Source organism: Megachile rotundata, chromosome 2 (assembly GCF_050947335.1).
Source record: "Megachile rotundata isolate GNS110a chromosome 2, iyMegRotu1, whole genome shotgun sequence".
NCBI classification, from domain to species: Eukaryota; Metazoa; Arthropoda; class Insecta; order Hymenoptera; family Megachilidae; genus Megachile; species Megachile rotundata.
Window position 1 is genome coordinate 5,165,495 of NC_134984.1, and position 12,338 is coordinate 5,177,832.

General features: G+C 40.1%; 1 protein-coding gene and 1 long non-coding RNA gene across 2 annotated transcripts in view; one reads left to right on the top strand and one right to left on the bottom strand.

The window, feature by feature from the left end:
• LOC105663762 (uncharacterized) overlaps window positions 1-12,338 on the top strand; it is a 46,610-nt gene that overhangs the window by 27,558 nt on the left and 6,714 nt on the right. The gene's annotated exons all lie outside the window — the stretch shown is intronic.
• On the bottom strand, window positions 9,809-10,577 carry LOC143265869 (uncharacterized). Its single transcript, XR_013040634.1, has 2 exons — window positions 10,461-10,577; window positions 9,809-10,300 (listed from the first exon to the last, which is right to left on the bottom strand). It is a non-coding gene; the product is annotated as an uncharacterized LOC143265869 (long non-coding RNA).

Here is a 12,338-nt window from a genome sequence, read left to right on the forward strand (position 1 = left end):
AATGTTCCTTATGTCCTCTTACAACGGTTGAAATTGAAGATGTTTTTAACTCTTCTAAAATTTGTAAACGCTGTTGCATTGTAAAAACAATGCGCTTGCTGTTCGACATAATTGAAACTTTATCGCACTCACGAGTTTCGGTCACAATGTACAGTAAGTAATATTCTAATCGCTTTCTTTTGCAAAAGTGATGTATGTACAATTTCTTGTACTGCCAAGTAAACAAGATACAAAACAAGATACACGCTGATTGGAAATTCTAATTTGAACGAAAACCAATTAGCGTGTCCCGTGGCCTTCCACCACTTTTCCATGGCGCCCTTAACGCGAATTTTGGGAAAGGGTGGGGCGGTACCTGTGCGTACCTGAAAAAGGTCGCAAGTCCGGCAACGCCGGGGTTTTTCCACCGGCTATAAAGGCTCGATGGTCAATAAGTCCCGCTATATTGTACCTTTGAAATTATATTTTGAGAAATACCCAGTTTATGACCGGATTTGACTATTGAGGACGTAGCGGAAACTAAAATTCTTGATGTATTGTTAAAAAAAACGTAAATGGCTGTTACCTGACGATATAAAAAATATTTTTTTCAAAAATGGCCTTTCGACGTGGTCCCATTATAAATGTCCCAAGCGAAATTCTGTACCTTTACTTACCGGGCCCATGGCCAGACCACACTGCTATGGGCCATAAAACCATTGCGCATGGTGTTGCGCGATCCCAGGAATCTGGGCAAAGTGCAACCGCCTTTGGTATGTATGTGTGGTAGAGTTGAGAGGAGCATATTGGGTGCCATCTCGACTCAACCCCAAGGGTTTGCGTGACGGGGCTGTCGCGTCGCTTGACGTGTCGGGGCTTGCCCTAGTACCCGAGACGAGATCCTGGAGACCACGCACCGCTTACCTTAAAAAGCCGCCTTGGTGCTACCCAATCTCAGAACCCTGGGTAACTGATGCCTTTGGTGTGCAGACTTGTGTGGAAGAGGTGTCGCGATGAGTGCCTTCTGCGGTTCCCCATCAAACGTTGTAGAAGGAGTTCTACTTACATGGGATTGTGCGTGGGGTGGATGCACGACCGTTGCTGAGGTGTCGGAGTGATGGACCCAGTCACTCTAGTATCCGAGACGAGTCCGTGATGCAGACAGCACGACTTCCACCCATATAACTGTCGTCACGGAGCTACCCAATCTCAAGTTTCTGGCAACGGATGCCACCGGCAGAAATTGATGTGCTGTAGAGGAAACCCGTCCTTCGGAGCCACACCCTCGACGGTGACCTATCTAATGTTGCTTGAGGTTCATTCTCGCTATCACAGGCACTAAAGGTGGCATGGAAAGCTCCACCGGGATGTGGACCGGTGCCATGTTTATTTGGAGATTGACTCTTAGGGGTAATGAACTCGGGGTCTAGAAATGAGGTGTTATATGCGTATACTCGACTGGGTGAGGAAGCACATCTGCGCCCATTTACGGTGGGCCGGATACAGACTAAATCTGTACCTTTACTTACATTAATAGGCTTTATTTATAGTTGTTCCTATAAATTTAAATCATTAAACTGTTAAATTGATTATCATTTGCACAAGTTAATCGATTCCAAGCATCCAGCTAGTAAGTTGCTACAAGTAAATATGTCCCGAATTATGTCGTGTTTGGTCTCATTTTAATGAGAAAAATGTTACAAATATGATGGAAAAATTTTCAAACAAAAAATCGGAAATAAAAAAATTTTATTCTTGCATTAGAAGTGTCCTACTAGTAAGGTCACTGTTTGTTTAAGTTCGGTCTCCTTCGCTCGAAATGTAGTACCTTTACGATATACGCAAACGGTGACCGTGTTATTTTTCTCTTCTGTCCTTTTCTAAGTTCGGCAAAACATCAATCAATGTAGGACCTGTACGATATACGCAAAACCTTAGACCCGAAAGATTTGCTTATATAGAATATCCACTGTATATTAAATACATTTCAACCTTTTCGGAGGCGGCGCAAAATTATTACCCACCAACTTACCGATCACCAGTCTTTGACTTTATGCTTTGAGCCATTCTGTTACTTGACAATTCGGTAACGCGAACCTTTTATGAACGAGTAAGACAATTTTTCAATGCAATTTTCTCGGAAAATAAATCTTCGGTCCACGAGCAGGGCTTTTCTCCAAATGGAAAGCACGAACCAGTCAGATAAACATGAAAAAAAAAATGAATAAGTTTACTGATCAGAAATATTTATTTTAAATAACACTGTACAACAAATTATGACTTTTTTTGGATTTCATAACGGCTAGTATGAAATTCTTATAGATTTTTGCGAGCTGAATACGAATCTGAAATCCGTTTTTCTCATGGACGTACAGTTTTGGAGAAAATTAATTTAAAAAAAAATTGCAAATTTTCAACTGGAAATTTTTTGTGCTTTTACCGTAGCAGCTATTCAGTGGCTTTTTACACGAGAAGAATCTGTGAATTATCCTGAATAAAACTATATAAATTGTTATTACATTGTAAATATTTAAATACGTTTAAATGATGATCAAAATAAGAAAGACAGCAAAAACGCACCAATTTTTTCTGATATTTTTCAATTTATTTAAAAAACTATGGGTCTAGGCGAAAATCTAACCATCGCACATGACAGAGTAAAAATTTCTGCAGAAGAAAGCATCAAGCGAAATTACAAAATCGCCTTTGCTTTTTTTTTTATAAAAAAAATAGTCCAGCAAAACACGCGCCGCTGTCAGTGACACTCAATGTTGGCGCGGCGCGGCAGTCGCCCTGCCTATTGTCTTGGAGTACCGAAATAATTTTTTGCGACTCCCGCGCCGGGAGCCCCAAGAGTTGACTATGGTGAACGAACCGATGCGACGTATGTGCAACGACTCTGGAACCTAGGTTCAGATAGTTACCAGCGCTAGGAAGGTAAAGAGCGGCTTTTACCAACTAAACGACTCGTTTTGGAAAATAACTAAATCTAAAGATTGTGGGATTCGTGTGGTGTGCGGTTAAGGAGTGAAATCCACAGGTCAATATCTTTCAACAATAAGGTTTATTCAATAAAATAGCGAAGATGATGAATTTAACAAATAACAAGTAACAAATAACAACAAAATATGAAAAGTATATTGGTTTGATCAAAAGAAACTAAATAGACTTTGATATAATATTGATAATAGAAACAATAGAACTTGGTAAATTAAACAATATGTAATAGATAATTGTGAATCTAACTAAATCTGATTCTCGCTAGTTAATACTGTATATTATTTCGTACCTAAGTCTGATTTCGGATGAAGCTAACTTCGCTTTTATGTAATTAACTGAATTCGGTTTTCTATAAGATTTGATTCTCGGTTTCGAACGCTATCGCAATGACAAAGTTTATCTTGATTAATACGTTTGTAGTATATATAATAAATATTCTTTACGGAATTACTAATATTAGCGCGTGATAATCTACCGCAGCGAGGAACACGACCCAAGTGTGATTCTCTAAGTGTACCTAAATACGCTTTCGCAAAGTTAGATAGATTAATGATTTTATCTGATATCTAACGCGGTGTAGTCGACTACTGAGATTACGCTAATGACAGAACAATATGCTTTTACTAATTCAAGTTCAAAATTTGTTTGAATCTAAATGAATTAATTACTCGGAACAGTTACTCTTTTAATCTGGCTCGACAACTAATTGTCCATGACCCTTTTTGTCAAAACGAACACTGACAGCCAAAACCAGATAGCTTAATTGGGGAGCCTGTTGTTCACTGGCTACTAGAACGACCCAACGATACAGGAAAAGGGTGAACAATATAAGTTCAACAGGGTAGCAAATCAATTGATTCTAATATAAAATCGTAATTTCTGAACTGCCACCCAAAAGACACGGGCTTTAGAGACCAAGCCGCTCAAATGGGGAGCCTGCGTTAGCTGGCTACGAAACTACCCAGAGCGAACTCCGAGAATTTGACGGCGCGTTAGTAATCCGATGTAAAATCAAATATGAGTAGCTGAGAGCTATCGTTTCGATATCTTAGCCTTTCTTGGCGCTAAGTATAGCACTCTTCTAGCGGAGTTTCAGATACGAGACCGTTTGAATGGGGAGCCTGCGTTAGCTAGCTACTAGAACGACCCACGACCAAGTATCCAAATGGCATATACCCGCTTTACCAATCAAGTATTAAGAATCGTTGCGGCTCTTCACAGCGAAAACTGTTCCGGTTATACTTATCTGAAGACTTCTAGCTGGTTCGACTTCGAAAACTGTTCTGCGATTTAGGCGAGTTTCGCTCGGCCTTTTATACTCGCCAGTCTGGCAATTTCTCGGAAAACCCCCATAACGTCGAAATATATAATTGTCGTATAAATTCGTAATTAGACATTAATTGTACAAACAAACGATTTAATTACATTATTAATATCGCATTCTACATAATGGTTTATATTCCTGATATAAAAATAGTAATTTAATAGTGTTTTAATGAAATTGCATTTTCTATCTCCTTCTATACACTACGAACGATTTCTATACGGATCGGAGCTAAATGTATAAGCATGCGATGCTTCTAGAACATTCCATTGAACAATATTATAATTTACAATATATACTGCAATAAACTAACATCTGACTCTATTTCTGGATAACATAATATTAATACGCTCGATATATATTGACTGATTTGTTTAACTAATGGTTTTTGATAATTAATAATATCGAAATTGTAAAATGTATTTCTATCCTTCTCTAAGCAACGCTAGAATTCCAGGAAATTCGGGGCGAGCTTCGCGGCACGTAAACACATAGCATTGCGAAATTTTCCTTATAGAATTATACATTTATTACAATGGTTATAAAATAATACATTAATTTCGTTTTTAATTGTTCTAACTTAGCTTGATTATTTTTGTAAATTACATTATCCTTACTAAATATAAAATAATTATTGAAAATAAAAATAAATATATGTATATATTTGATTACCGACCGTCGAAATTAAATACATAAGCTTGACATACTGTCGGTAATAGTTTATACTGTCGGTAACTAAACTATTTCAAGTCGGTGGGTAATAAAATTGTAACGCAATACTGCCATACTGGTAAACAAAAAGAAGAAAAGACTCCTCCAGGGATGTTACATATGGCTAACGCCGGGTGTCACAGGAAAGGTTAGGACGCGAGGACGAACCGACGTATGGCTAACGCCGGGAGCCTCAGGAAATGATATATGAACGAACCGACGTATGGCTAACGCCGGGTGTCACAGGATATGTTAGTATTTTGTGCTTGTAACAAAGATATGTCAGTATACCTCGAGCGGTTAGGATACACCGACTGGTGGGTTTGTTAGGACTTTGGTTATAATTGACACAGGCGAAGATTAAGTTTAAAATAAAAGTTTGAAAATATATTCTTTCCTAAAACCGATATTACAAATGGTTATGTGTATTTGTCGGTTAAGGTGATTTTACAAAAATGATCTTGACTTGATTTTACGTGAGTTTAAAATGTTTCGACTCCGACAAAGCGAGAATCTAATCCTGCCTAATTTTAACGGAAAACAGGCGAAACGGGGGCCCGAAAGTACTTTAGTAAAATGCCTAACAGTAAACTATACGTACTGTATGGTTACTAATGTTGCTCGAAGGGGACTTTAACCCGATCTTGCTTGTAAGTGACTTAGTTTTAATTCGACGTGAAATACTCCGAGAACATCTAACTAAACTCCGACAGAGGTTCCTCGTTAGTCCACGTTCGAGAATTAACTGGGGCCGAGGCGTCTTCTCCACAATCCATTTTATACTCAAAAATGGGTAGAAAACGAGTAGTGGTGGAGACGGTGGGAACGAATCAACGCGACGTTTTCGTCTAACGAATTTTCATCGCGTTGGTCCGAAGACGTTAGATGTTCTCGAGCGAAGCCTAATAAGGAAAACAAGGAATAAAAATCATTGGCGTATGTAACATCTCCAAATGGAAAGCATAAACCAGTTAGATGAACATGAATAAAATAATTTTCAGAAAAAAAATACGCCGACTTCGAAATGCACTAAAAAGTATAAAATAATTTCTATTTTCTAATGAAGTAATTTCTATTTCATTCAATTATACTGTTGCGTAAACAGCGCGGATTCGGGCACCCGACACTGTTCTGACCCAGTCACGATTTAACGAGCTCTGGGCCTGGTTTTAAGTGATAATTCGTGATGTTACGATTCGATTGAAAGTTCGTTATTCGAGATATTAGTCGATTCGTTCGTGGTTTCGGTCTTTATTACTCGAGATACAAATGAGTTCGTTCGTGATTTAAATGTAATATTTGAGATGTTCAAAGATTACTGTTCGCGACTTAGACGCGTGTTGATTGTGATAGTTGAAATATTATCGTGTTCTTTTCTTGAATTAGCTATGTGTTGTACGAGATATATTCGTGTTCTGTCGTCTTTCGCCAAAGTAGCTGTCGATATTACCTCGGAATCGGTAATTTGGAAGGGGTGTGTTTTCTTATTGGTCGTTGATTTTTGAGAGGTGACCGCCCTCGTAAGAAATGGTCACCTCCCTCGTACAAGAAATGGTCACCCCTGGAAGTAGCCGCGACCAAGGGGTGACGCACGAGGGATTCCACGATTTGGGAAAAACCCGTAGCAGGTAATAAGGTGAAAAAACACTCTGACCCTGACAACGATGATTGAAAATAACGGAATAGGAAATTAAACATGCTGGTCCCAAGCAGTAAACTTGGGTACCGACGCGAAGGTATTTTTTGCTAACGAAAAATGGTCAATGGCTTCATAAACTTATTGCCTGTACGGTCAGTTCGAGATCCTCGGTCTATTGCCTTGTAAAAATACAAAAGATAGCTGCATCGCACTCTAAGGCGATGCAACACATACAATTACGTAACAGATGTGAATGAAACCTATTTACTCGTTAGGTAATATATTAAATACATTTCAACCTTTTCGGAGGCGGCGCAAAATTAAAAATACCTCAGTAAATGTTGCTGCCAATAACCAGTTGATTGTGGTATGGCGAATTGGAAATTAATAAATCCTGAGAAAGAATACGTACCATTATAGATATATCTGGTGTAACGACTGCATCTTCATTTCGCAACGTTTCTGATCCTTTTTCGAAGTCGGTTAAAAAAAAAATGAATAAGTTTACTGATCAAAAATATTTATTTTAAATAATTTGATACTTAACTTTTTCGAAGTCTCTGATCCACGAGCAGGGCTTTTCTCCAAACGGAAAACACGTACCACTTACATGAGCCTTTTTAATTATTGTCCTCCTTTTTTCGTAGCGCTTCCATTTCTAAACCTTGCTTCAAAACGACTTCCAATGCTAACCATGTCGGATTACCCTTTGCGAATTTTTTTATAGTGTTTTCGAAGGCAGTTAACTCTTTCTTGTATTCTTCAATTTCATTTTGTTTTTCGGTTTTTACCACTTCATCTTCTATTTCTTTTGCATCCACTTCCATTCTATTCTATTCTTCGTGCTCGTTCACTTTTTCTGCTTCCTCCTGTTCTTTCTCCTCTTCTTCCTCCTCTTGAGTTACAATTTCGTCCATATTTTTTTCATTAACATTTTCGTCACTGTTTAAGGCTTCTAACATTTCTTGACATTCTTCATAAGTGCAACTTTCCCCACTTATCGTGTGTATAACGTCACTAAGAGCTGAATGATTCGAAACATCTGATTCGTGTGCATTTTTGTCTTCTTCGATCCCCCCTTTCCTTCCATCCCGACCAAGAATTTTATTCCAACTATTTTTTATATTATTAGGCGTAATGTTCATCCATGCTTCTTCCACAAAATTAATGCACTCTTTAATGTTAAATAATCTATAAAAATCGGTTATACCTTTCTCATATTGTAAAATACGATGGAGGACTTTATGGCGGTACAATACTTTGAATTTGGCAATTACGCCTTGGTCCATGGGCTGAATTAATGACGTTGTGTTCGGTGGCAGATAAATAAGTTCAAAATTGTCTTCATTTTCAATTCCTCGATGATTGAAACAATTGTCCACGCACAATATTACTTTACCTGATATTCCCTGCTCTAAGTGATATTGCCGAACATTCGTTTTGAAACAATTTTCGTACCATTCTTTAAAAATGTCGCCAGTCATCCACACCTGCTTCTGCAGTCAGTATATTACAAGCAATTCGTTGCAATTCCGGAACGCTCGTGGATTCTTGTACTTATTACTAAACATAAGTGGCAGTTTATGCGTGCCATTTCCATTGGCACACAGTCCAATAGATATTCTGTCCTTCCTTTTTTTTTTTTCCCCGTTAATGTTCCTTCTTCATTTGATACTAAGGATTTCGATGGAACCGTCTTCCACAGTAGGCCTGTTTCATCCATGTTGTAAATTCTATTCGCGTCGATGTCCTCTTCCTCCAATCGGTTGACGAATGATGTAACAAATTCTTCTGCACTTTCCGCGTCTGCACTTCCCTGTTCCCCATGCGCCCGTACTAATTTAATATCGTAGCGTTTTTTAAATTTTTGAACTCATCCCCTACTTCCGGCAAACGACGTCGATGCAGTTTCACATAATAACACTGTCCAACAAATTTAAACTTTTTTTATGTTTTGCAATACTCATTGGGTGATCGTTGTAGAGTTTCTTGTCCTGAACAAGAATTCGAAAACCGAATTGCTCTGTTACCCTCAGTTTTTTAAAAACACGAGCTTTTGTAAAAACACGTGTTTTTGGTAGAAAATGCGATATTGCGAGAAAACTAAAAAAGCTAAGACATTCAAATTAGTTTTAAAAGATAGAGGAGAGTGTCCCAATTAAATTGGTATATATCATTGTTATATTGCATAATTCTAAGTAGGTGTAAATATTGATGAAAGTTTAAAAAACGGCCGTGGTACGCATTTCCTACGTATTATTTTTGCATTTTTAGAAAAAGTTATTTGTCTAGCGCGAATTTGCTATATAGTATCGAAATCTATGGACATTTCTGATGAAGAAACTATGCGGGGTAAGTGTTGTAGCTGTATGCAAGTCCAGTAAATGGAAAACATATCTGCCGGGAGCACGGACGCTCCGCCAGGCGGCCATAGCTCGCTCTCCTCGCCAAGTCAGTACCGTAGCTACGCGCAATCAACATCAATGATGGGGCTTAATATACATCCACTTTTTACAATTACAATGTTTATTGCTGCCGCATCCTTTCGCTTCACCATTTAGGGCCGCTCTCCGACGAAAAGCGAGTCATCTCTCTCACACCAATGCGATGTGCGAAGGAGACGGGGCGATTTCGTAGATTCGACTTTAGCGCTCGAATATTGCGAAAATGAAGTTTTTACGAGTACAGCACCCATCAGTGGACTTCCCTACAGGGTGCTCTGGTCGCTTTAGATAGTAATAAATACTCTGTACAGAATAAAGTCGAATTTTTGAAGGTGCATGAGCGAGACAGACGCTGATCTGGGCAAGCAAGATGGCCGTTAGCCATGAAATATAGTTCAAGGACTATCCGATAGCAGCGCTCGTAGTACCTTCCACCTATTTCGGCCAAATTACCGATGTCGATAAAAATATAAATCGGTCGATAACTACAACATAGCTTGCCAGAGAGAGAGAGAGAGAGAGAGAGAGAGAGAGAGAGAGAGAGAGAGAGAGAGAGTTTAATAAAATACATTTTATACAATGAATATATTTATTTTTAATATTTCAAGGTACAGTTTTGTATAAATTGTAAACATTTTGGTTTACGGCGACCTCCCCGGCCGCCTCCCCGGCCGCCTCCTCGGCCGCCTCCCCGGCCATAAATGACGCGTTTCAGTAATTTTTTTAGCTGAATCAGTAAAATAATAATTACAAATTTTTATTTTAATCATATCACCGACATGTGGTATCGAAACCTTTTAATTTAAATAATTATACGCTTTGGAAATAATTGCAGGAAAATCTATTGTTACAAGCGCATTGAATTCTGCCTATAGGTGCGGGTCTATGCCGGCATACGCATCACTTTTCCCATCCTATGCCAGCTGCGTGTCCACTATTTCGTTTCTTCACGAAATCGTTGAGTAATCAACATGGACACACACTTCCAGGCAGAATTCGATATGTTGGTGATAATAATATTCCACGAACATCTAATTTACGTAAATAAATAAATCGTAATAAATAAATGTCAAATACTCTTACACTCCCCATAGGCCGCGCCTCCTCTTTCTCACTGGCTTTTGGCTCAGCGCCTTTCTCTTTATCTGCCTGTTCCTCGGCATTGTTTTTTTTTTCATCGACTGCTGGTTCGACAATTTCCATCTGTAAATAAAATGATTTATTTATTGTTTTACCGTAATATAATAATTTATTATTGTAATGTTAATATTATTTCATTATTATTGTGAATATTATATATGCTATTGTTAATATTATTTTATTGTATTATGTACTACGTTAATATTCATAATGTTATACATACCGCGTTTGATCCTTCGCCTTCCTGTAAGATGAAACGAAAGAAATAAATGTAAGGTAAGGTTTTCGTTAAATGAATAGTGGGCGTTTTATATGAAATACTGGATGCTTTACTGGAATCGTTTCACGGCAAATGCCAATACAAGAATGTCTCTCTAGACACGATCCCGTCTTGAGGACACCCCCGTCAGCATGGTTGTTTATGGCACTTAGGCCCAGCAAAGTTTCCCTGCGGAAGGGGAATGCACTGACAAAAAGCACGTGGCCCGTGCCGACCGTTCGTCGATTTTCTATTTCCTTACATTCGGCCATACTGACTTGGGTCTGTCCTCAAACTTACATTTAAATCGCTTTTTCGATTTTCAACTACTTTGTTGTCGCAACGCAATACCGTTGTACCATTCACGATTAACTACTGATACCCTTGTATCGCTTACCAGCAAGGACATACTACGTGCCTCTTATAGCTGCACCCCTCTACCTGAGACACTCCCCGTGTCCGTCCAAGGCGGTATTCTTACGATTTTACAATGACAACATTTGTAAAATTAACTCTTGCCGTCGCAACACAATACCGTTGTATTGTTTACGATCGACTACTGATACCGTTGTATCACTTTACAGTCCTGGGTATACTAAGTACCTCTTACAGACCGCCATCCCTCTCCTTGGGACACACTTTGTGTCCGTCGGAGGTGATGTTGACCTGAGATGCATAACGCACCGTTTTCGCTCAATGCCTAGGATACCCTCAATCCATGCTCAGCATTTTGTGTTGTGTCCTTCATCCTGAATTTGTCTGGGTTGCTGCTCCTTTTTTTTTTTTTTTTTTTTCTTGATTTAGGAAGACAGAAATCCTAGTAACGGACATCTGGGAAGATAGCCCAGATAGTGTGAGACTCCCGCTTCCGGCACCCCTAGAAGAGGGGCGGTTTCCATGTCCTACTCACTAAAACTGTCTCCCGCCCCCGCTAAGCGAGGGTTGGCGGCAACCCGCCAGGCTTCCTTACCGGATGAGGCATAGTGTACCTGGACTAGGCCATCGCTCGCAGTTGTGGAAGAAAGACTGCCCCCCTCCCCCTCGCCCCCCACCCCTCGCGTATGTGTTCCATGTGTGGAGAATGGATGCTCTCAACCAAAGGGTTTTGGTCCTAGGGGCTGCGTCAAGATCTAGGGGAGGCTCCCGGGCAAAATGCGCTGACCTCCAGCTGACCTTGTAACGCCCCCTCGGCACCGCCTCCCGGTGGGCTCGAACATACGGCAAAAAACCGCGACCTCTCCTCACCATTTCCCACCTAAGTGTAATTTCTAGTTTTAATTCCCCCGCGTGTGCCTATTTCACCCCAGTCTTCTTCCACAACGCTACATGAGCCCATTGCTCTCGGTAAAAATTTCTCCTTCCTGTCTCCTGTCGATTCCACTCGGTCCCCGTTGTCGCCCCCTAATGGTGCCATGACCAGGCTGACGACTGGGTTCCTTGCTGAATCAGCAGTTGATCGAAAGGGTGTTTGGTTTAATTTGACCTCTCTCCCTCCTCTCCTCTGCTCCGTCGATCCCCGTCTTGTGCCCCCTAATGGTGCTATGACCAGGCTGACACCGCTTTCCTCCCTTGCAGGTTTGAGTCGTTTGATCGGTCGTGACTATATTTGTTTCTCCGCCTCTTCCACTCCTGCTCTTCCTCTTCTCCCTCTCGCTGTGTTCTTGCTTCTTCCCCTCCTCTTGCCATTTGAAAAGCGCGCCATGCCTCCGCCATCTTACTAGCTGCCGCATCCCTTCGCTTCACTCTTTAGGCCCGCTCGCAGCATTCCTTCCTCCACCATGCCGGATATTCTCAGCGCGGGCCCATTGCTCCACCATCGTTGTGACTTCGAAGTTTCCAGTG